The sequence below is a fragment of the Loxodonta africana genome, chromosome 4, assembly GCF_030014295.1.
Source record: "Loxodonta africana isolate mLoxAfr1 chromosome 4, mLoxAfr1.hap2, whole genome shotgun sequence".
NCBI classification, from domain to species: domain Eukaryota; kingdom Metazoa; phylum Chordata; class Mammalia; order Proboscidea; family Elephantidae; genus Loxodonta; species Loxodonta africana.
In genome coordinates, this window is record NC_087345.1 from 53,874,021 (window position 1) to 53,898,161 (window position 24,141).

Below are 24,141 nucleotides of genomic sequence, written 5' to 3' on the forward strand. Positions count from 1 at the left end.
TTTGTTAGAAACAAGGATAGAGAACTTGAGTACTGTATTTTTTATTTAAGGATTGCTTGTATCTATTATTATTAATCCTAACAGAATATAATATATATTTATTCCACACAATATATATTATCAAAAAGCATTGTTAAAAATTTAGGTTCTTTTCTTACCATGTGTTGTGGAGTCGGTAAGAGACTACTAGCAAAGGACCTGGCTTCGTTGAACCAATCCTCATATGATACATACAACCCTGCTCTCAGTATTTTTAGTTGTTGTTGTTAAGTTTTATATTTTTTGATTGATAAACTCTCGAAAAATCTAGTCTCTTTCTACCTACACTGATGTGCTGTAAAAAAACGTATTTGATCTGGTACAGCTTAGGGCTTTACAAAACCAAGTTATAATACATGTGAGTATATATATGTCATACAAACTTTAGATCAGTTTCCCCAAATATAAACTGGATATTCTTGGCACTCGAAGATCAAAGTATTATTCTTATTAAAATTAGGCATTGGAAACCAGTGATATCAATATTGTAAATGAAGAGATGTTGCTTCCTTTAGAGGGAAAACATACCAACTCCATTACACATATTCGTGTCGGTAAATAGACAATGAAATATCATCTTTCAGAAAGTATCATTTACCAGAAAATGATTTGTTTAAAGCCACTTATGAAAGCTGTAATTTTTGGCTTATGGTAAATCTAGACAAATAAGTCAATTTTACTTTGTGGAATGAATAGGAAACAGTAATTATTTGGGCACTTAAATACCTGAAACATGAAAAAGTGCCTGACAGAAGAATAAATGCTCAGCTGAAATATTCGAGATAAATGATTAAAACTGAGGCAAATATTTGCATAGCCCCCTTTCCCAAATGTAGAAATTAATTTCCCAGGATACAATAAATTTGACATTTCAGACAGTCCCCCAAATAAATTTTTGAAGCTCAGTTTAGAAACTGGCTTCTTGAAAATAAAGCAAAACCAATTGGAACTACCCAGCAGGTTTTATTTTGTCCTGTTGGACAGCATTATTGTCAATGCCAAGTTCTGCCTGCTTTTCATAGTGGATCACTCACCAGAAGACAAACAGGAAACTAGGAGGTACACCAATTTCAACAATGTCCTGCTGTGGTGACAGATTCCCATCCTTCAAAACATATCATTTTTTACTAGAAAAACTTGGGTGTGAGGACTGTGAATGTTGTGTAAAAATAGATTTACAATAGAGAGAAGCATGGTGAAAGGGAATGAATGGAGGTTACATGAGTATTATTCAGCTTGAGAGAGGTAGTTCCCATTTTTATATGAAAAAAATCAATAAAGCATATATATTTTTTAGTTATCATTTAACAAAGAAATATTAACTATTCAGGCAATGCCACAAGGTTCTCATAAAGGGAAATTTACACCCTTTTAATGAGAAAATGGTCATCTCAGCCGTTTCAATACATCGTATGAATGTAAGGCTTAAGGTGAGAATGTTTTTATTTAGCAGTAAGTGTTTGGTTAAAATGAAAGTTATCCATATATTTTCACACCAATATAAATATTGTTACGGTGTTACAGAAGCAACTATCAAAGGAATAGATGCTTTCTAGTTGTGTTTTCTAGAAGTCTTTGCTATCTTGTGCCTCACTTGCATAACGTTAAGTGCAGATAAGTGTATTCCAAGTTGTTTATCCAAGTGAAGAAGGAGCGCCCATCACAACTATGTCATCTAAGCACAGATTACGTCACAATGATCATATATACTGATGACCAGCAAAAAGGCCAATTTTCACAGTAAAAGTTCTAGTTCATTTATATTTAAACCTTCCCATAAAGTTTCAATCAGAGTTAGCCATCCCAGAGAATTAGGCTCCTTGTACATCTCTAAGCTTCTCTGAAGTCAGGGGTTATGAAAAAAAAAAAACCCCACAATTTGCACTAATGCTCTTTGTCATTAAAAGTCATATTAGAGCCACTGGCATGCCAAAAATCATATTAAAGTATATATCAGGTTGCTTTTGCTGACCAATCTTTATATCATAAACAAATTAGATATTGAAAGTTAAAGGGAAAAACCATTGTGATTCTTTATCAGTGAATTTCCTTAACTTGGTGAATTTTAGTTCTTTCCCTTGGTCAGGTTGGCTGCCAATGGGACACATTTTTTCTAAGCTCTTTCCTGGTATGATATTAAGGCAAATACAGAGAGCATACTTCAGTAGAAGAAAACTGGAACCTTCTCATTGGAGCATTTACAATTTGAGTCTGTTACCATTTGAAATAGAACATCTGCAGGGAGATAATGAGCTTAAATTACAATTGACTTTGGAAAGAATAACAGACTTTTGTGCTTCCTCAATCATGTAATCAATAGAGAATTCTCTACTTATGTGAACTACTGCTATCTTTTAAGACAATTCTAAGATCTAGATGCAAAATCTAGCATTCAGGGGCTTTTTAAGCATTCAAGGCTGTCTCTAGAGAACTTGGCTAGAGATGGATTACACCCATTTCCAAATGCACTTTTCAACTGTAACAAATCAAACTAATGTTATTTCATTTTACTCAGCTGTGCCCATAGGACTCCAAAATGTTAGATACTTCATCTACATCATTTTAAACATCTATAGATATTTGTGGATGTGTGAATAATGCCTGGATCTCTCATATATTAGCTAGTTTGTGTTTGTCATATGGACAGAGCCTGTGGGTAAGGACAGACTTAGACAACATTGTGAAATAAAAATCAATACTCTGAAGATTGAGGGAGGCCAGCATATAACAGGATCTCCCAAAACATGGGTAGTCCCGCCCATCAGGACCCTCTTTAAATGACAGACTCCGTGAGAAAAGAGCTGTGACTGCCTTGTTGACTGCTGTATCCCTGGCATCCGATGTAATGCCTGACACAATGTGGGCACTCGATATTTATTGAATGAATGGATGATTGAATAGGTGGATGGACAAACAAATGAATTTTCCCTGTTGATAATTTCATAAATTTCCCCAGCTTATATTATATGGATTGGCACTTGCATTTTCTGCACTTCATGTTAAAATCAGAATTGAGTCTTGATGAATACTTTTTAGATACATGAATTTGGAATTAAATCACTTCAAAGATTTTGAGGGTTTGAGGACATTCAGAAAAGAAACAATATTTGGAGATTCAGAGAAGTTTTTGAAATGAATAAAATTCAACCTTTGTAGTTCTTTATGAGATCACACTGAATTTTTTGATGGGGGTGATCCAAACACGGAATCGTTTATAAATGTTGAGTCCAACATGGAATCCCATTTACACATTTTATAGAAGATTATGTTTTATTTTTTAATAGAAAAAGTTGTATCATCAAGAATATTTTTAATTCCCTTCAAATGTATCAACAAATTTCCACTAAGGAATTAAAAGTAATTAGAGACACTCTCACCAAATTTTCTCCTGATTTCAGAAACCTGCTTCTCCTTTCATATTTGATTCTTAGAATGTAACTCAGTTAAAAATTAATCACATACATTTAAGGCTTTTCCATGTGTTTATTCATTTAATAAACATTTATCATGCACCTACAAGTAGAAACAAGGCAGACGCAGTTCCTTCATGGAGCTCACTGTGAGGCACATTTCAACACTTACTCTAGCAATAACTAGAGTTTACTGTCCGTTGGGTCTCCTTCACATCTGATATAAAGAAGATAAAAACCCCTCTTCCCCGCGTAAATCATTAAGTACCCCTGCACCAGTTAATGTGAGCTTGGTTTTCTAAATACACCATTCAGAAATGCTTCTCAGTTTGTCCACATACCACAGTTACACCCCAGTAATGTAGGTAAATAATAATTTATTCATAACTAACATTTATTAAGCTCTTACTATGCTCTATCTACTGTGCTAAGCACTTTCATGGACTATCTCATTTAATCCCTTCAACAATCAGTAGTTTCTATTCTAGGTAGGAAAACTGAAGCACAACCATGTTATGTGACTTGTCCGAGGTCACAAAGCTAGCAGGTGGAGTTATGATTTGAACCCAGACAGTCTAACACAAGAGTTCATGTGCCTAACCATTATGCTATTCTGTGGTTTGGGGGACATCATTAGAAATGATAATCCAAGACTGTCAAAAATAGATCATTTACTGTATATGAAAGTATTTTGAAAATCATAACAAAAATATTAAAATATTACTCATACAGATCACATCAGTGGCAGAAACAGGGTTAGAGCTCAATCTCCTGTTACAGCTTACTGTCCTGAAGAATATTTCAGGCTAGAGACATGGATGAAAGTACAGATTCAGAAAATTTATGACATGCTATAAATATTTTAGTGACTTTCCAGACTTATATATTGATAGCCACTGTGTGTATTTGGTGCTACAAAAACTGAAAGAAACACAATCCCTGCTGTAAGGGCTTATAATAAATACACAGTGTGGAGATGAGCCAAGGATAGTTCACATTTACAGGGAAGGATTGGGCAATAGTACTATTTTCTCATCATTGCATGTACATCATATTTTTCCAATTGTTTTCATTATTTTTCTGAAGGAGCTGCAAAATTGTGCTGTGGTTCAACCTGACCAAAGTGGTATTATGCTGCTGGGAAGTAAAACTATTAGACATCAGACTGGAAATACTGTCTTTATTATCAAATGACTATGTTCTTTTAAAGCGTGAATATAGATGAATTCTTAGATGCTGAAGGTACCTAAGTTCCTTACGCTTTGCCACTTCTGACCGTACAGTGGAGTCATTCTGTGGAGGGGCCAGGGTCTATGACCAACTTGAAAGGCAACAATGAAGGTTAGTCTAACACTGTAACCAAAATCAGGAAAGTCAGGGTTCACACTTCTGCAGGTTAGCTTTAAGGGAATAGGAAAGTCTTGGCTACCATCTCATTTGCTTACAAAGAAGAATTGTATAAATGTATTATCTGTCTCTACCTCAGTCAAATAAGCATGAGATGCAACTCAAGTGCTGGTGAAACCAAAGAATCTTCTTAAGAAAGCCTTTTCCCTACCTCATTATTCTTTGCTCTTATAGACTAATTAGATAGCTAGTTGCCATCAAGTTAACTCTGACTCATGATGACCTTATATACAACAGAATGAAACATTTACTGGTCTGGTGTCATCCTCATAATCAACAACATATTAAGAGTCCATCGTCTCTCCTATTGTACCAATCCATCTCATCGAGGGCTTCCCTCACCATCGTGGGGCCTCTGCTTCACCAAACGTGATGTCCTTTTCTAGCAATTGATACTTCCTAATGATGTTTTTTTTTTTTTTTTTAATGATGTATCCAAAGGAAGCGAGTAGGACAATGTTCTGTTGTGATCCATAGGTGTTCATATTGGCTTATTTCTCAAGTAGATCACCAGGGCTTTCTAATTACTCTCTTCTAAATAATTTTTTTATTTAAAATTTAAATTTTAAAATTAATTAATTAAAAAAAATTTTTTTTTAAGTTAAGCTTTGCACGTAATTCACCAGTGGGGAAATTCAAATGTCTTACTGACAAAATCATACTTGACAACTTTTATCTCAATCTTCCTTTTGACATCTTGATTTCTATTAATGATACTACCTTTCTCTGTTCCAACATCAAAGTTGCTAAGTCCTTTAGATTCTACCCTGGCAAAGTCTGTTGAAATACCTCCTTTTCATTCCCACTCTTCCCACTTGTGCATATAAACTTTCAACTGGGACTTTTGTGAACGTTTAACTTTTTCCAATTACCACACCTTCCAATTTTCCCTAAATAATGCTGCTAAACAGACCATCCTGAACTTACTCCTTTACTCCAAATCATCACAAAAATGAGCTACAAATTTTATTAGTATGGTGTAGGGGAGGGAAGGCATTCTAGTGCTCTTTCACCTACATGTGGAAAATATTAGAGACGTGAAAAAAGATGATACCGAAAGCTGGTAGATGGAGTGTGAAATAGAAGTCACAGGGTTCCATAACACTGAAAAGCAACACAACTTTTGCTTCATGATACAAATACAAAGATAAACTAGCAGTGCTCTATGGTGAAGATATCTACCATGACTACATCAGATTATGACCCACCAATTCTAAAGTATTTACTTGGGGTGTGTGTGTGCGTGTGTATGTGTGTGTGGTGGGTACGAGCACCAACACTCAGGGATAGACTAACGTTAATTATGGGGAGAAGTGTAGTTTGAGATGTGTGCTTCCTGACCATATAACTGTATTTCCAGCACTCTTGTTCTATCTTGCTGCCCAAGTTGATTACTCCCTGTTCCTGGAAAATGACCCAAACTCCTTCGCCTAAGTTTTTGATTATTCCTGAAATGTCTTTTCCTTTCCCCTTCTATGCCTGAAAAAAATCCTCAACTTTTAAGGTCTGTTGAAACTATTCCTATTCTAAGAAGCTTTTTCTAATTTTTCCAGGTCTGGTGTTATCTACCCTATCATCGAACCCCATTGTGATATTTGTACCTCTCTTTAGCTCTTTTCTTAGCCTGTCTTGTAATATACCCATTTATGTCTTTAGCATTTTAATTTCCCCTGCAGTTAGTAATTATGCACAGAGTAGGTGCTTAATGTTTCTTAAGAGGAATTACCCCTTCACTTGTCAAATTTACAGAAAGTCTTCTGGATTATTCGGGGTCTATCTCAGTTCTCTGAAGCTCACCCACAGGGTTCATCAGAATTGTGAGTTCAATACCAGACACATTTAAAAGGTAAAAAAGCCTTAATTAGTGAATACACTGATTTTAAGAAACAAAAGAAAAGAAAAAGAAAGTAAAGATAAAAGTGATAATCCTTTATCTCTTCTAATCTGACTTTTACTCCCACACACACACACACACACACACATAATGATTTTACTATTGTTGATTTATCTCCATGATTTGCTTGCTTGTTACATGGGAGAAACTGTAAAGGGTAAAACTGTGTTTCAAATCAGCAAGGGAACAAGCAAGATGTGCATCATAACAACACTTCCGATTGGACTCCAGGAACTCTCTATTAATGAATGGTCTTGCTGTCTACCAGAAGTAAAACCTTACCTACTCTTCATTGGTTTCCGTCCTCAACTCCAAGCCATTATCTCAGAAGGAGGGGATGGGGGAATGATTACTATTGGCTTAACTACTTTAGCTTACATAGGAGGACAAGACTTGACTAATAACAGAAATAAAAACATTTCTCCATCCTTATTCACAGGTCATGTTCTAACACGTTCTAGGCCTTTGTGCTAATGAAAAGTTTTATCTGAGTATGACTTTTATATATTCAACATGTTCAACATCTAACTTAAACATGGTATTAATTTGGCTCTTTTACCCCCAGTGATGGAAAATATAACATCTTAAAGAAAAATGCCATACATAGCCTAGCACCTACATTTTTTCCATTCTTTAAGTTAGAATAATTACAAACAGAAATTCAAATTACAAATTGCACAGCATAGTTTCAAAGAGTTTGATACCTGTCCAATAAATGTTTGCTTCCTGTGGGCTTTTAATTATTAACTTTGTTGTTATACTTAATTAGGATGTAGGCCTGAGGAGGTGGTTGGCTGTTGCAGAAGAGGACCCAGAGAAAGTATGTACCTGGAATTTTTGTAATACCACAGTCCAGCATCTGGTCCTCAGCTTTGCAGATCCAGGCTCACTTTTCTTTTTCCAGGACACCCAGAGAGATAACCCTTGCTGACATGTGTTTTCTCAGAATAATTATTATTAAAAACCAGCTGTCATTGAGTTGATTCAGACTCATGGCAACCCCATGTGTGTCAGAGTAAAACTGTTCCGTAGGGTTTTCAATGGCTTATTTCCAAGGTGTCTCTGGGTGGACTTGAACCTTCAACCTTTTGGCTAGCAGCCAAGTGTGTTAACCATTTACCTCACCTAAGGATCCAATTATTATTGTTATTATTGTTAGGTGTACCCAGTTTAACTCTCAGAAGTGCCCTAGTTTTTAAAATGCATTATGCTGTCATCCCCAGAAATGATAAAGCATTGAAATAATGTTTCATATTAACCTTCCTCAATTCAAAAGACGATTGGAATGATTCTTTTTGTTGTTGTTGTTGCAAGTGACCCAAATCAAAGTCAATTGACTTTGAGCGAAAAAGAGAATTAAAACTCCAAAGCAGGCCAAATTCAGAGTCTCAGTGTCGAGACAATTCTTACCTCCTTACTCTTCTCTCTTCCTCAGTTCTGCTTGACTTTCCTCCATTTTGCTTGTGGCTCTTTTTCTTTCTTGCTGCAGTCTATCTCTTCTGTCCACATCACTTAAAGTCTCTTGCATCCCCAGCATATATCCTTAATATTAAAGGAAAACAAAATTCTTTTCCTCAGACTCTATATCTTACAGACAGATTCTGAATGGCCCTGATCGGGTCTGGTCCTTCTCTTGAGGCAAATCACAATGGAAAAATGTGGACGATTAGCCAGGCCCCATACTGTGTGTTTCCCTACTAGCTGCAGACGAATAGGATCAAGATGAAGAGGACACTAACAGGTCCACGGCACAGCAAGTTAAGAGAAGAACTACAAAAGGGGCACATTCATCTCATCATAATGGGGTTCAATTACAGGTGAGATAACACTTTACCTGAAGAAATTAGAAAAATCTTCACAGATGAGATGCCAATTGAAATAGATGTTAAAATTTGAGTGGGACAGGTGTGGAAGGGGCCTGGCATAGCATTGAGATAGACATTGATTAGAAGAGGAGCATTTCTCCTATTTAAAAAAAAAGAAGAAAGGAGGCTTATGACTGTGTAACAAACCACTCCAAATCTTGCTTTAAAACAAGGATCAGTTATTTAGTTTTTAATTTCAAAGGTCAACAATCAAAGCTGGGCTCAGCTGGACAGTTCTGGGTTTGGCTGGCTAGGCATCCCCATGAGTCTGTTTTCTGCTAAATGTCAGCTAAGCAGCTCTGCTTCTAGGGGCTGGCTGACTTCTAACTTGGGTAGTTTGGCTTTTCTCCACGTGGTCGCCCACTCTCCAGCAGGCTAGTTTGGCCTTGTTCTCATGGCAGAGGTAGGAATCCAAGAGAGAGCAGAAGTTCATTGTGACTGGCACAATGCCACTTTTGCCACATTCTGTTGAGAAACGCAAGTCACAAGGATAGCTCACATTCAAGGTTTGGGAAAATAGACTCCACCTCTTGATGGGAAGAATTTATTGCAAATGGCAGAATAAAGAGAGAGACAGAGAATTGGGCCATTTTGTAGTCAATCTACAGCAGTGATTTTTACCAAAATAAGATAGTTGAAAAAGCATCTAGGGGAGATAAAGCTATGGTTAAGTAAGCACGTAAAGCTAACGTTAAGTGCTTACTATGTGACAAAATCATTTTAATTCTCCTGTATCCAGATTTCTGGGCTCATGGAATTGGGGTGACCCAGTCAGGCCATTCATCCTTAGGTGCCCTTTTGAATTTTGAAAGAATTGGTTCCCTGGAGTCACTTTCAGGTAAACAAATAAGCAAAGACCATTTTGCCTTAGACATGGGTTTTTTTTTTTTTTTTTTGGAAAATTATCTATGTGCACCCAGGTTCTAGAAGCAGGCACTCCAGGGTCTGAATAGAGGCTGTGTTTTAGGATGTACAGCATGTCCTTGGTGATCCTATTTCTGTAACTGATAGACCCTGAAACCCTGTGCTTTTTGATGTTATCTTCTGTGGGGTCCCTATGAGTCGGAATCAACTGAATGGCAATGGGTTTGGTGGTGTTTTTCTGTTTGTTTGTTTTGGGTTCCTGAGAAATCAACATAACAATGACCTATATAACCCACTTTCACCATCCCCTCTTCAAAGCGACTTTCCAATATGGTTTGACCTTGCCTGATTCAAATCACATCTACTTGCAATAAATATATTCTGTTACACTAAATTTTAGTGTTTTTCTGCACATTTCAGTTTTTGACATATGTGCCAAGCATTGTTCTAAGAGCTTCACATATGTTAACATATTTTAATTCTTGCAACATCTTTCATTTCAGAGAAACAGACTATCACCCTGTGGATGTTTCAGTATAGCTTATTAATAGAGTAGGAATTATAGTTAGAGGGAGATTTTCCTAACAGGTAACCTGAGATCAAGGTCAGTGTGATGATTAAGGTTATGTGTCAACTTGGCTGGGCCACAATTCTCAGTGGTTTGGCAGTTTTATGGTGTTGTGATTACTTCCATGATGAGATTTGATAAAATGTGATCACTTCCATGATGGGATCTGCTGTGAATAGCCAATCAGTTGAAAGAGAGTTTCCTTAAGGGTGTGGCCTGCATCGAATGTATACGTGGACTTTTTGGCAAGACTTGTGGGCTTTTGCTTGCTTTGGATCCTGCAGCTGCCTCCTGTTCCTCTGACCTCGGGTTCTTTCTTGAGACTTCAGCTAGCAGCTTACCTGCCGTCTTGACTGCTGATCTTGGGATTCGTTGTTCTTCCCCACCTGTGAGCAAGAGCCCTGCTGTGTGATCTGCCAAACTTGGGTTTGCCAGCCAGTGCAGCTACATGAATCAGCAGAAGCCTCTAACCTGACCCACGGGCTTGGGACTTCCCAGCCCCTACAACAGTGTGAGCCATTTCCTTGATATAAATCTCGCTCTATTTATATACTTCACTGGTTTTGTTTCTCTGGAAGATCCATACTAAGTCAGTCATGAACTCTCTGTACCCTGGACTGTTGCCCTTCATCATAAGTCTACCTTACATAGTCACTGCTTGGATTTCTAGCTGCCTGTGTGGACTGCAACAGTTAATAGGGAAGCTTCAAGTTTTTTCTGCCCAGAGTACAACTTACAGAAGTAGATATAATAGGATGTTGAGAGGGATTTTTTTCTATTGTCCCAAAATTATGGCTAAGACATAAAGCTGAAAACAAACTTACCATAAAAAAAAAAAAAAAAAAAAAAAAATTTTTTTTTTTTAAAGAAAGGCTTGGACTTTCTAAGAGGTGGTAGAATTGCTTCACTCCTTCAAACCCCCTTCCCCAAACATCATATCAGCAGAGGGAGAGAGATTTGTGGGAAATGCACTTTATTGGAAAGAAGGTTTTCCATCTCCACTTCAACTCCCATCCAGTCCAAGCCAGGAAAGTAAGGGAAGTTTCAGGAGAATTTCTCTTAAACGAATGTTGGGGAAAAACTACTAAAAACAAAATCTACTCTAGACCCAGAAATCTTCTCCACAAAAAAAAAATAGAACAGAAAGGAAAGCTTTCTCATTGAGTTAACCCAAAATGTGGTGCATCACATGCAATCTGTTAAAAAGATTGCAAAGACAGAGAGAAATCTGACCCTTTAGACACCTAAGTGGATACAACCCATTACATTCATGTTCACAAGATAAAATTGCAGATTTTTCTAGTATCTTTATGGAGGAATACCTAAAATTATGCTGATCTCCTTCCAGAAAACTGGGAGGTAGAGATGTGATCTTCCTCGATGATTACATTTCAAGAGATGATTCCCAGGTCCTTAAGGAAACATCCTTGATTGGCATACTTTTCAAAGACATAAAGAAAAAATTTACAATTTCAAGGTATTTAATGTGAATTCTAAAATAATCTGGGAGGTGGGGACCTCTACCCCTTTTTGCAACAGGGAGAATTAAAGGCTCTTATTTTCAATTCATAAGTGCTCAGCTACTAACCAAAAGGCTGGCAGTTCCAACCTACCCAGTGGCTCAGCTGGAGAAAGACCTGGAAATCTGTTCCTGTAAAGATTGCAGCCTGGAAAACCATATGGCACAGTTCTACTCACTCATATTTGGTTGCTACGTCAAATTCATTGACTCAATGGCACCTAACAGCAACAACGTTTTCAATTTGCATATGTCCTTACAAGAATGACTACAAGAAAACATGACAGTAAGCTCATTCCCCAGCTAGACGATTCCTGAGCTGCAGAAATCTACAGCTCTCCAATGGTGCCATTGCTTCTGTAGTTGAGTGCAATGAGAGTGTTCTTAGGAGAGCTTGAGGTGTGTTCCCTGAAGTGCGACGGCATACATGAACTAAGAGACCAAGACTGGGAGGCCTCCTGCAGGGAAGCCTCCACCAATTTAGTGTGGTGCCTGGGAAGAAGATGGGACAACTCTCTGCTCCAGCCCAGTCACCTGTGGCCCTCAGGGTTCACAGAAGAGGGGCTCTACAGTGCTTTTGGGTTAAAACAATGGCGCATGGAATTTAGTGAAGTGCCTTGGAGGGACCTGGAGGTTGCATCAATGTCAAATTATTGTACAAGTTTCTCATTTTGCTTCTGACCAATAGCAAACAAATCATGGACCAGAAATAGCCATACTTTGAACAGCACTTCTTAGGTACATTCTGGGAAAGAAAAACTTTGGATCAAATATAAAGATTGTGGTTTTAAATAGAACTGGCTTTAATTTCAGTAAATACAGGAAACCAAAAATTTGTGGAATCAGTTCAAGGGGGAATGCAACAAAACCCTGCTGAAAACAATGATTGGAAAAAACATTTTTACCTGAAGGTAGGAAGATTCTTCAATAAACCCATTACATAAAAATAATTTCACTACATTATCTTTTTCAAGTTATTTTATCCTTTTGTGAGTGTTTATATTTGAATAAAGCCCCTAACCATACAATCATGGTGAAATGGCCTTACTTCAGAATGTAACCAGTTAGAGTAACAGCCCCACACTCCCAGCTTTGACAGGTATATAATTTAATGTCAGAAAAATTAATTTTTTTTTTTTTTTCCTCCACAAGACATAAGTAGTTTTCTTCTTGGCAGATTTACCAGACTTTATTACATAATTTTTATTCAAAATTCAACACAGTGGAATTCTGATTTCTGCCAAAATGGTTAATTAGCCCGGGCTGCTGTGTTCCCTCCCCTAGAAAAACCATAAACAAAGAATTTAGAAACTAATAATACAGTAACTCCCACAATGAAGAAGTTATCTTGGACTGGTAACTGTGTTGAAGTAGAAGGGGAAGGGGAAGGCTAGCCTAGCACAGAACACATTTGAGCTGTGAGCAGATATATTAAAGAAAATCAGCTTAAATTAGGCTCTTGCTTCTTCCACACCTTAAGAATGCCTGAAGCCTGCCTCCTAACAGCATAAATTTTCAGGGAAGCCCCAGACTCCAGGCATAGGTATCCATAGCTATACATGAAAGTACAATCAAGGTAAGCAAGAGCTCTCCCCAGGTCTCAGCCTAGCCTTGGGCACTCATGCCTTCACTCTGTCCCTTCCAATTACTCCATCACATCCTCCTCACACATAGGTTGTTGGATTATAATGGAGGGTAGGTTGCCCTAGAGTAGACACAGACTCATAGAGACCCCATGTGGGTCAGAGTAGAACTGTGTTCCTAGGGTTTTCAACAGCTGGCTTTTCAAAAGTAGATTGCCAGGCCTTTCTTCCAAGTTTTCTTTGCAGGCACCTCTGGATGGACTCCAACATCCAACATTTTGGTTAGGTACCCAACATTTTAACTGTTTGTACTACTCAGGAACTCAGATGGTAGAGACTTCTTCCTAAAGCTACTTCTCTCTTGGGGTGCAAAGGTGGATTCAGAATAAAGAAGTTGCTTGGCAGGAAGATTCAGATGGGAATGATTGGCAAAAACAAATTGGATGATGCAAGAAGCATCAAAAGAAGATGGAAAGAGCACACAGAGTCACTATACCAAAAAGAATTAGTCAATATTTCAACCATTTCAGGAGGTAATATATGATCAATACCAATGGTATTGATGGAAGAAGTCTAAATTGTACTAAAGGCATTGGCAAAACATAAAGCTTCAGGAATTGACAGAAAACCAATTGAGATGCTCCAAAATGGATGCAACTGTAGAAGTGCTCACTGTTTTGACTACTCAAAGGTACTCAACTGTGTGTATCATAATGAATTATGGACAACATTGCAAGAATAGAAATTTTGAACACTTTAATTGTGCCCATGCAGAACTTGATCAAAAGGCAACCATTCAAACAGAACAAGGTGATACTATGTGGTTTAAAATCAGAAAAGATGTGCACTATGGCTGTATCCTTTCACCATACTTATGTAATCTGTTCAAACTGTATGTTGAGCAAATAATCAAAGAAGCTGGACTATATGAAGAAGAACTCAGCGTCAGGACTGGAGGAAGACTCCTTAGCAACCTGTGATTTGTGAATAACACGACCTCGTTTGCTGGAAGTGAAGATGACTTCAAGCACTTCCTGAGGAAGACCAATGACTACAGCCTTCAGTATGGATTACACCACAACGTAAAGAAAATGAATACTATTGCAATATTCTTCTGGGATCAACAATCAATGCCCATGGAAGCGGCAGTCAAGAAATTAAATGATGTTGGACAAATCTGCTGCAAAAGACCTCTTTAAAATGCTAAAAGCAAAGATGTCACTTTGATGATTAAAGGTGTGTTTGACTCAAGTCATGGTCTTTTCAATAACCTCATATACATGTGAAAGCTGGACAATAAAAAAGGAAAACCAAAGAAAGAGTGACACATATATACCATGGACTTCCAGAAGAATGAACAAACCTGTCTTGAAGGAAGTACAGCCAGAAAGCTCCTTAGAAATGATTACGGCAAAACTTCGTCTCAATTTCTTTGTACATGTTAACAGGAGGGATCAATTCCTGGAGAAGTACATAAGGCTTGGTAAAGTAAAGTAGAGGGTCAGTGAAGAAGAGAAAGACCCTCAACAAGACGAATTGACACAGTGGCTGCAATAATGAGCTCAAACACAGCAAGAATTGTGAGGATGATGTTGGACTGGGCAATGTTTCCTTCTGTTATACACAGGATCACTAAGAGTTGGTGCTGACTCAACATTACCTAACAACTACATAACAGAAATATCACAAGTGGGTGGCTTTAAAGAGCAGAAATCTATTTCTCACAGTTAGGAGGGTAGAAGTCCAAATTCAGGGCACTAGCTGTAGGGGAAGGCTTTCTCTCTCTGTGTGGTTTAGGGAAGGTCATAGTCTCTTTTCAGCTTCTGTCCCTCAGTTCCTTGGTAATCTTGGCCTGGCATATGTTTTCCCCTGTCTGTGCTTCATTTCTTCTGTGCCCAATCTTCTCTTTTATATCTCAACAGTGACTGGTTTAAAACACAGCATGCACTGTTATAGTCTCATTAACATAATAAACAGACATTATTCCTAAATGGGATTAAATCCACAGGTATAAAAAAACCAAAACCGGGGGGGTGGAGCCAAGATGGCGGACTAGGCAGACGCTACCTCGGATCCCTCTTACAACAAAGACACGGAAAAACAAGTGAATCGATCACATACATAACAATCTACAACCCTGAACAACAAACACAGATTTAGAGACAGAGAATGAACTAATACGGGGAAGTAGCGATTGTTCCCAGAGCCTGGAGCTAGCGTACCAGTCAGGTACGGCACAAGCACAGAGAGCTGCTCCACCCTCCTGAACTAACCCAGGGAGGGAGATCAGCCGGTTCCGCGGGCGGCGTGGGACGCAGCCGGTAGGAGAAGTCCCCGGGAGGCAGTGACTGGTCTTGGAGCAGGAGGAGCAGCGTCCCAGCTGGGGAACCGTCTCGCCGGGATTTGGACTGGACGCAGGTACGCCATAAACACGGAGAGCTGCTCCACCCCCCTGAACTAACCCCGGGAAGGAGCCCAGCCGGGTTGCGCGGGTGGCGTGGGACGCAGCCGATAGGAGAAGTCCCCGGGAGGCAGCGACTGGTATTGGAGCGGGGAGAACAGCGTCCCAGCCGGGACACTCGGTCACGGCACAAGCACGGGGAGCTGCTCTACCCATCTGAACTAACCCCGGGAGGTGGCCCAACTGGTTCGCGGAGGCGGCACGGCCACGCGGCTGGAGGGACGAGAAGTCCCCGGGAGGCAGCTACTGATTTTGGAGTCGAGAGTGCACCATCCCAGTAGGGGAGCCTTGACGCTGGGTGTGGGGCTGGAAGCGGAGGATCTGACCGTGACTCCAGCGGGCCAGACCCCCCGGGGGCAATCTCCACGCAGCCAGCACACATAGGCGACGCGCTCGCGGGAATCTCAGATATAATAGTCATTTCAAGCAAGACAAGCAACTCTGGCTATATTCTGAGGTGCTACTCTCCTATCTCTCTGTTCCCTCCCTCACCCTCCCCAGGCGGCTTCATTAACATCCGAATAGCCTGAGCCAGAGGGAGAACTCTGATAGGGATCTGACTGCATTTTTTTTTTAGCGGATTTTCTGGAAAAACTAGTTTCCCAGTGATGGCTCGGAGACAACAATCCATATCAAACCACTTAAAGAAGCAGACCATGACAGCTTCTCCAACCCCCCAAACAAAAGAATCAAAATCTTTCCCAAATGAAGATACAATCCTGGAATTATCAGATACAGAATATAAAAAACTAATTTACAGAATGCTTAAAGATATCACAAATGAAATTAGGATAACTGCAGAAAAAGCCAAGGAACACACCGATAAAACTGTTGAAGAACTCAAAAAGATTATTCAAGAACATAGTGGAAAAATTAATAAGTTGCAAGAATCCATAGAGAGACAACATGTAGAAATCCAAAAGATTAACAATAAAATTACAGAATTAGACAACGCAATAGGAAGTCAGAGGAGCAGACTCGAGCAATTAGAATGCAGACTGGGACATCTGGAGGACCAGGGAATCAACACCAACATAGCTGAAAAAAAATCAGATAAAAGAATTTAAAAAAATGAAGAAACCCTAAGAATTATGTGGGACTCTATCAAGAAGGATAACCTGCGGATGATTGGAGTCCCAGAACAGGGACGGGGGACAGAAAACACAGAGAAAATAGTTGAAGAACTCCTGACACAAAACTTCCCTGACATCATGAAAGACGAAAGGATATCTATCCAAGACGCTCATCGAACCCCATTTAAGATTGATCCAAAAAGAAAAACACCAAGACATATTATCATCAAACTCACCAAAACCAAAGATAAACAGAAAATTTTAAAAGCAGCCAGGGAGAAAAGAAAGGTTTCCTTCAAGGGAGAATCAATAAGAATAAGTTCAGACTACTCAGCAGAAACCATGCAGGCAAGAAGGGAATGGGACGACATATACAGAACACTGAAGGAGAAAAACTGCCAGCCAAGGATCATATATCCAGCAAAACTCTCTCTGAAATATGAAGGCGAAATTAAGATATTTACAGACAAACACAAGTTTAGAGAATTTGCAAAAACCAAACCAAAGCTACAAGAAATACTAAAGGATATTGTTTGGTCAGAGAACCAATAATATCAGATATCAGCACAACACAAGGTCACAAAACAGAACGTCCTGATATCAACTCAAATAGGGAAATCATAAAAACAAACAAATTAAGATTAATTAAAAAAAAAAAAAAAAAAAAACCAAACCTGTTGCTGTCTAGTCCATTCTGACTCATAGCGACTCTGTAAAACAGAGTAGAACTGCCCCATAGGATTTCCAAGGAGGAGCTGGTAGATTTAAACTGCCAACCTTTTGGTTAGCAGCCATAGCTCTGAACCACTGCACCACCGGGGTATAAACCTGTTGCCATTGAGTTGATTCTGATTCATAGTGACCCTATAGAACAGAGTAGAACTGCCTCATAGAGTTTCTAAGGCACACCCGCTGGATTCAAACTACTGACTTTTTGGTTAGCAGCTGTAGCTCTTAGCCACTACAACACCTGGGTTTGTTAGAATTTACAACACATATTTTGGGGAGAGACACAACTCTATTCATATCAATGATTATAACTGATTGGTAGTGCCTGGGCCTCTTTGTTTTCCCTCTCCCTTTGATATCTTGGGACATAATTTAGATTAGCATCTGGCTTTCACCATTTCTCCAAAGGTCATTATGAATGCAATAGCATAAGCAAGTTTCAACAGCAAAAGAAAAAGGGAATTTATAATCAGGATGAAGAGTAGAGCTGTATTTCTCAGACCTCAAGGCCTTCAGGAATGCCAAGGTGCTTTCTCTGTAGTTCACCTGTACCCTACCCTACCCTACATGTTTGTTTCATTCATTTCTTGGCACAGACTGGCTTTTTTGTGCTTCTATATTGCACGTAGAGGACTCCCATACTCCCTCACCTCTAATAGAAGCTTACATTTCTCTAAATAACAATTGCACTTTCCCACGGAAGGAATGGTAATTTGCCTAACTTGGGTCAGGCGTCTATTCTTTGTCCAATTAATTGTAACCTGGAAGATGGGGTCATGTGCTACAAAAGAAATACTGGGGAGAGGGGAGCAGAGCCAATATAGCACTACAGACAGAAGCACCATGCCACCCCTCTGCAGAAAAGGCCAAAAAAACTAAGTAGAACAGATACAAATGTCCGTCCTGGACCCCTAAGCATCAAATGAAGGGATAAAGAACTTGATAAAGCACTGAATGGAATAAGGAACTGAAAGAGAATGGTGAGAGCAATGGAGTGCATGTGGCATGGATTTGCCATCTTGGACTACAGCCACAAAGAACCACGGACAGGGAGTACAGGAAGGCAAATTCACGGAGCTCCCAACAGGAGACAGAGCATCCAGTAACCAGGTATACATGCTTTCCCATCACCCAACCTTCTTCCCTCTACATGGCCTCCACAGTTTTCCAATGGGCCACAGTCACTCAGTTAAGAGACACCAGCTCACTGCAATGGGTCCACCCTGCCCCCAACAGTTCCACCTGTTCCAATTTTTTGTTGTTGTTGTTATTGTTTTCTGGCTTTTTATCCTGTTTCTTCTCACTCTGTCCCTTCTTTCTTTTAATTTCTCCTGCCCAGCTAGACCCATGCACCTTCCCCACCCCTTCTTGATGGGCTGTGCTGCACCCCTTAGCTAGAGAACCACCGGCACGTGGCCCCTTCAGTGCCATTTTTTTTTCCTTTCTGTTTCTTTCCTGTCTCTCCCTTCCTGCCTTTCCTTTCTCCCCCCACCTGGCCCTATGTACCACCTTCGCCCCTTTTCAATAGGCTATGCAGCATCACTTGGCTAGAGAGACACTAGCACACAGCCTCCCTGGCCTGTGCCACTCCCAATAACTGGCTCCTTTTCTTTTGTTTGTTTATTCTATCTCTCTCTCCCTTCCTCCCTTTCCTGTCTCTCACCCACCTAGCCCCACGCAGCACCCCACCCCTTCTCGAAGAGCTGTGTTGAACTACTTGGCTAGAGAGCCACCAGAACATGGACTCCTTGGGTCTGCTCCACCCCACCCACTGAATCCAACCATAAAAAGAAAAAAAAAATTTTTTTTTCCAACATATCACCCTTTTATTTACTTTTTTTTTTTTTTGCTTCTGTTTCTGTCTTCTTTCTCTCACCCACTTAGCTCTACACATCGCATCATCTCCATTCCCTCCTGCCTATCTGCATGGCACACTGAGCACCAAGCCCCTGAGTGGCAATGGTGCAGACCCCCAGACCCTGCCCCTCTCTGCCCACTGGCCCTGCCCCACTGGTCCAAGTTCATGCCACAATGACCCATCCCCACTTCTCCCCTCACACTGGTCCTGCCCTGCTGCACCATAACTGAACAACTGGCCCTGCCCAGCTTGACACGGTGATAAGTGTTGCGTCCACAGATGAGCAAGCAACAAAACACACTCAGCCCACCAGTCCATGCAAAACAAAATAAAACAGAAAATCAGGATGAAGCAAACAAAAATACAACCAGTTAACAAAGAAAATAATTCCTGAATGTCCCAGAGGCAGCAGACAATATCAAAATATTAAAAAAAAAATAAAAGACAGGATGGCTCCAGTAAGCAACCAAAATAAAACACCAAATGACCTTCCAGTAGAAGAAAAGGCACTGGAACTACCTGATAGGGGAAGCAAAAGTCTAGTATTCAGGGCTCCCCAAGAGATTAGGAAAGAGATAAAGGAAAACACAGACAAAAATAAGAAAAAAAAAATAGACAAAATCATAGAGAATACAAAAAAAAAAAAAAATCAAGGAAAGCAGGGGCAAAGCAATGAAAGAATTCAGGAAAAATAATACAGGAACAAAATGTCAAAATAAATAAGTAACGAGAAAGCATACAAAACAGCAATTAGAAATCTAAAAGATTTCAGAAATGGAAAGCACAATAGAAGGTTTTAGGTACAAATTTGAAACAACGGAAGACAGACTCAATTGAAGAAAAATTTTTGGATACCACTTTGAGGAAAAATCAGAGAAAAGAATGAAGAAGAAGAAGAAAACTTGAGAAGGATGCTGGGTACAATCAAGAGCAAAAATTTACATGCGATCCGAGTTCCAGAACAGGGGGAGAAAACAGAAAACACAGAGAGGATTATTGAAGGTTTGCTTACAGAAAACTTCCCTAATATCATGAAAGATGAAAACTGACCATCCAAGGAGCTCATATAGGATAGACCCCAAAAAGAAAGTCACCATCACCAAGACATATCATAATCACACTCGCCAAAACCAGAAACAAAGGAAGAATCCTGAGAGCAGCTCGAAAAAGAAGAAAAGTCACATACAAAGCAGAAACAATAAGACTAAGCTGTAATTACTCAGCAGAAACCATGCAGGCAAGAAGGCAATGGGATAAAATATATAAAATCTTGAAAAAAAAAAATGTCAACCAAGAATATTATATCAGATATGATGGTGAAATTAGGACATTTCTAGATAAACAGAAATTAAGGGAATATCTAAAAACCAAACAAAACTTGCAAGAATTATTAAAGGAATTCCTTTGGTAGGAGAACAAACATCAGACAACATGAGTCTAGGACACAGGACAGCATAAGCCAGATATCAACTTAGATAATGAACTCTCAAGGATAAAACAAAACTAAAAGATTTACAACACAGAACCAGAGATGTCAGTCTATAAATGACAACAATGCCGGAACAATAAAAGAGGGGATAAATGGTGTAGTTATAGAACTTTCAAATGGAGAGGAAGTCAAGAGATTACTAACTAATAAAAGACTGGTTCAAGTTTAGAAAGATAAGGGTAAATATAAGGTAACCACAAAGAAAGTTAACAAACTTACTCATCAAAATAAAAGAGAAAAACATAAAATCTCAGTAAACATAAAATCTACAAAAACAACAGAAATGAAAAAAAAAAAATCCAGCACACGAGAGTAAGAGGAAAAATGGTCTAAATGTACCCATAAAGAGAAAGAGAGTAACAGAATGGATTAAAAATAAAAAACAGGACCCATCAATATGCTGCTTATAAGAGACACACCTTAGAAACAAAGACATAAATTTTATTAAAGATCAAAATATCAAAAAATATATCAAGCAAACAGCTACCAAAAAAGAGAAGGAGTGGCAATACTAATTTCAGATAATATAGACTTTAAAACAAAATCCACCAAAAAAGATAAAGAGAGGCATTATATAATGATTAAAGGAAAAATCTACCATGACCATAATAAATATGCACTCAATGTCAGGGCTCCAAAATACATAAAACAAACTCTAACTGCACGGAAAAGAGAAACTGACAGTTCCACGATAATGCTAGGAGACTTCAACACACCACTCTCAGTAAAGGAAAGAAAATCTAGAAAGAAAATCAACAAAGATGCAGAAGATCTAAAAGCTGAAAACATTCCCCTTGGGAATTAGAACAAGACAAGCATGCCCTTTATCACCACTCTTATTTAACTTTGTACTGGAAGTTCTTGCTAGAGCAATAACGAAAGAAAAAGAAATAAAGGGCATCCAAATTGGTAAGGAAGAAGAAAAATTCTGTCTATTTATTTGCGGGTGATAAAATACTATACATACAGAACTCAAAGGACTCCAAAAAAAGCCGCTGGAACTAATAGAAAGATTCAGCAAAGTCGCTAGATGCAAGATAAACATACAAAAATCAGCTGGATACCTATACACCAAAAAAGAGAACTTTGAAAGCAAGTCAGAAAAGTTATGCCATTTGTTTAGGGGCCGTTAGTCCCTAGAAAACTAATATACTTAGGAATAAATCTAACCAGGGATGTAAAAGACCTATACAAAGAAACTACAAAACTCTACAGCCAAAAACCAAAAGAGATCTACATAAATGGGAAAACATACCATGTTCTTGGATAGGTAGATTCAACATTGTGAAAGTGACAATTTGACCCAAACCAATCTACAAATACAATGCAATCCCAATCAAAATATCAGCAACATTCTTTAAAGAGATGGAAAAGCTAATTATTAACTTTATACGGAAAGGGAAGAGGCCCCGGATAAGTAAATAACCACTGAAGAAGACGAATAAAGCAGGAGGCCTCACATTCTCTGATCTTAGAACCTACTCTACAGCTACAATAGGTGAAACAGTCTGAGACAACAACAGATACACTGACCAATGGAGCAGAATCCAGAATCTAGATGTAAATCCATCCACCTACAGTCTCTTGAACTTTGACAAAGGCCCAAAGTCCATTAAATGACAAAAAGACAGTCTTTTTAACAGATGGTACTGGCAAAACTGGATGTTCATCTGTAAAAGATGAAACAGGACCCATACCCCCACACCATACACAAAAACTAATTCAGAATGGAACAAAGACCTAAATATAAAACCAGAAACTATAAAGATCATAGAAGAAAAAATAGGGTCAACACTAGAGGCCCTGTTACATGATGTAAATAGAATACAACCCATAACTAACAATACATAAACACCAGAAGATAAGCTAGATAACTAGAATCTTCTAAAAATTAAATACTTATGTCCATGAAGACTTTACCAAAAGAGTAAAAAGAGAACCTACAGACTGTGAAAAAAAAAAATTGTCTATAACATACAGAACAAAGATCTAATCTCTAAAATCTATAGGAAAATCTAATAGCTCTCCAACAAAAGACAAATAATACAATTAAAAAATGGGCAAAGGAAATGAACAGATACTTCACCAGAGAAGACATCCAGGTGGCTAACAGACACATGAAGAAATGGTTGTGTTAAGTAGCCTTTAGAGAAATTCAGATTGAAACTACAATGAGATACCATCTCACCTGACATTACTGGCAATAATCAAAAAAAAAAAAAAAAAACCCAGAAAATAAGAAATGTTGGAGAGGCTCCAGGGAGATTGGAACGCTTATGCACTGCTGGTAGGAATGCAAAAGGGTGCAACCACTCTGAAAAACGATATGGCACTTCCTTAAAAAGCTAGAAATAGAAATACCATATGACCCTGCAATCCCACTCCTAGAAATGTATCCTAGAGAAATAAGAGCCGTCACATGAATAGACATATGCACACCCATGTTCATTGCAGTGTTATTCACAATAGTAAAAATATGGAAACAACCTAAGTGCCCAGCAACAGCTGAATGGATAAACAAACTATGGTATGTACACAAAATGGAATACTATACAACAATAAAGAACAATGATGAATCTGGGAAACATCTCACAGCATGGATGAATATAGAGGGCATTATGCTGAGTAGAATAAGTCAATCACAAAAGGACAAATTTTGTAAGAGACCACTATTATAGAAACTCATGTAACGGTTTACACACAGAAAGAAACAATCTTTGATGGTTACGAGGGAGGGGAGAGGTGGGGAGGGAAACACACTAACTAGAAAATACATAAGTGGTAGTTTGGTGAAGGGTAAGACACTACACAATACTGGGGAGGTCAGCACAACTTGACCAAGGCAAAGTCAAAGAAGCTTCACAGACACATCCAAACTCCCTGAGGGACCGAATTACTGGGCCAACAGCTGGCGATCAGGTCTAGGGGGACATCTAGCTCAATTGGCATAACAGCTTATAAAGAAAATGTTCTATATCCTACTTTGGTGAGTAGCGTCTGGGGTCTTAAAAGCTTGTGAGAGGCCACCTAAAATACTCCACTAGTTCCACCCCATTTAAACCAAATGAGAATGATGAAAACCAAAGACACGAGGATAAGATTAGTCCAAAGGACTAATGAACTACAACAACCACAGCCTTCACCAGACTGACTCTGGCATAACTAAATGGTGCCCTGCTACCACTACACCAACTGCTCTAACAGAGATCACAATAGAATGCCCCAGACAGAGATGGAGAAAAATGTAGAACTAAATTCTAACTCACAAGAAAAGACTAGACTTACTGGTCGGACAGAGACCGGAGAAACCCTATGAGATTGGCCCCTGCACACCCTTTTAACTCAGTACTAAAATCACTCCTGATGTTAATCCTTAAACCAA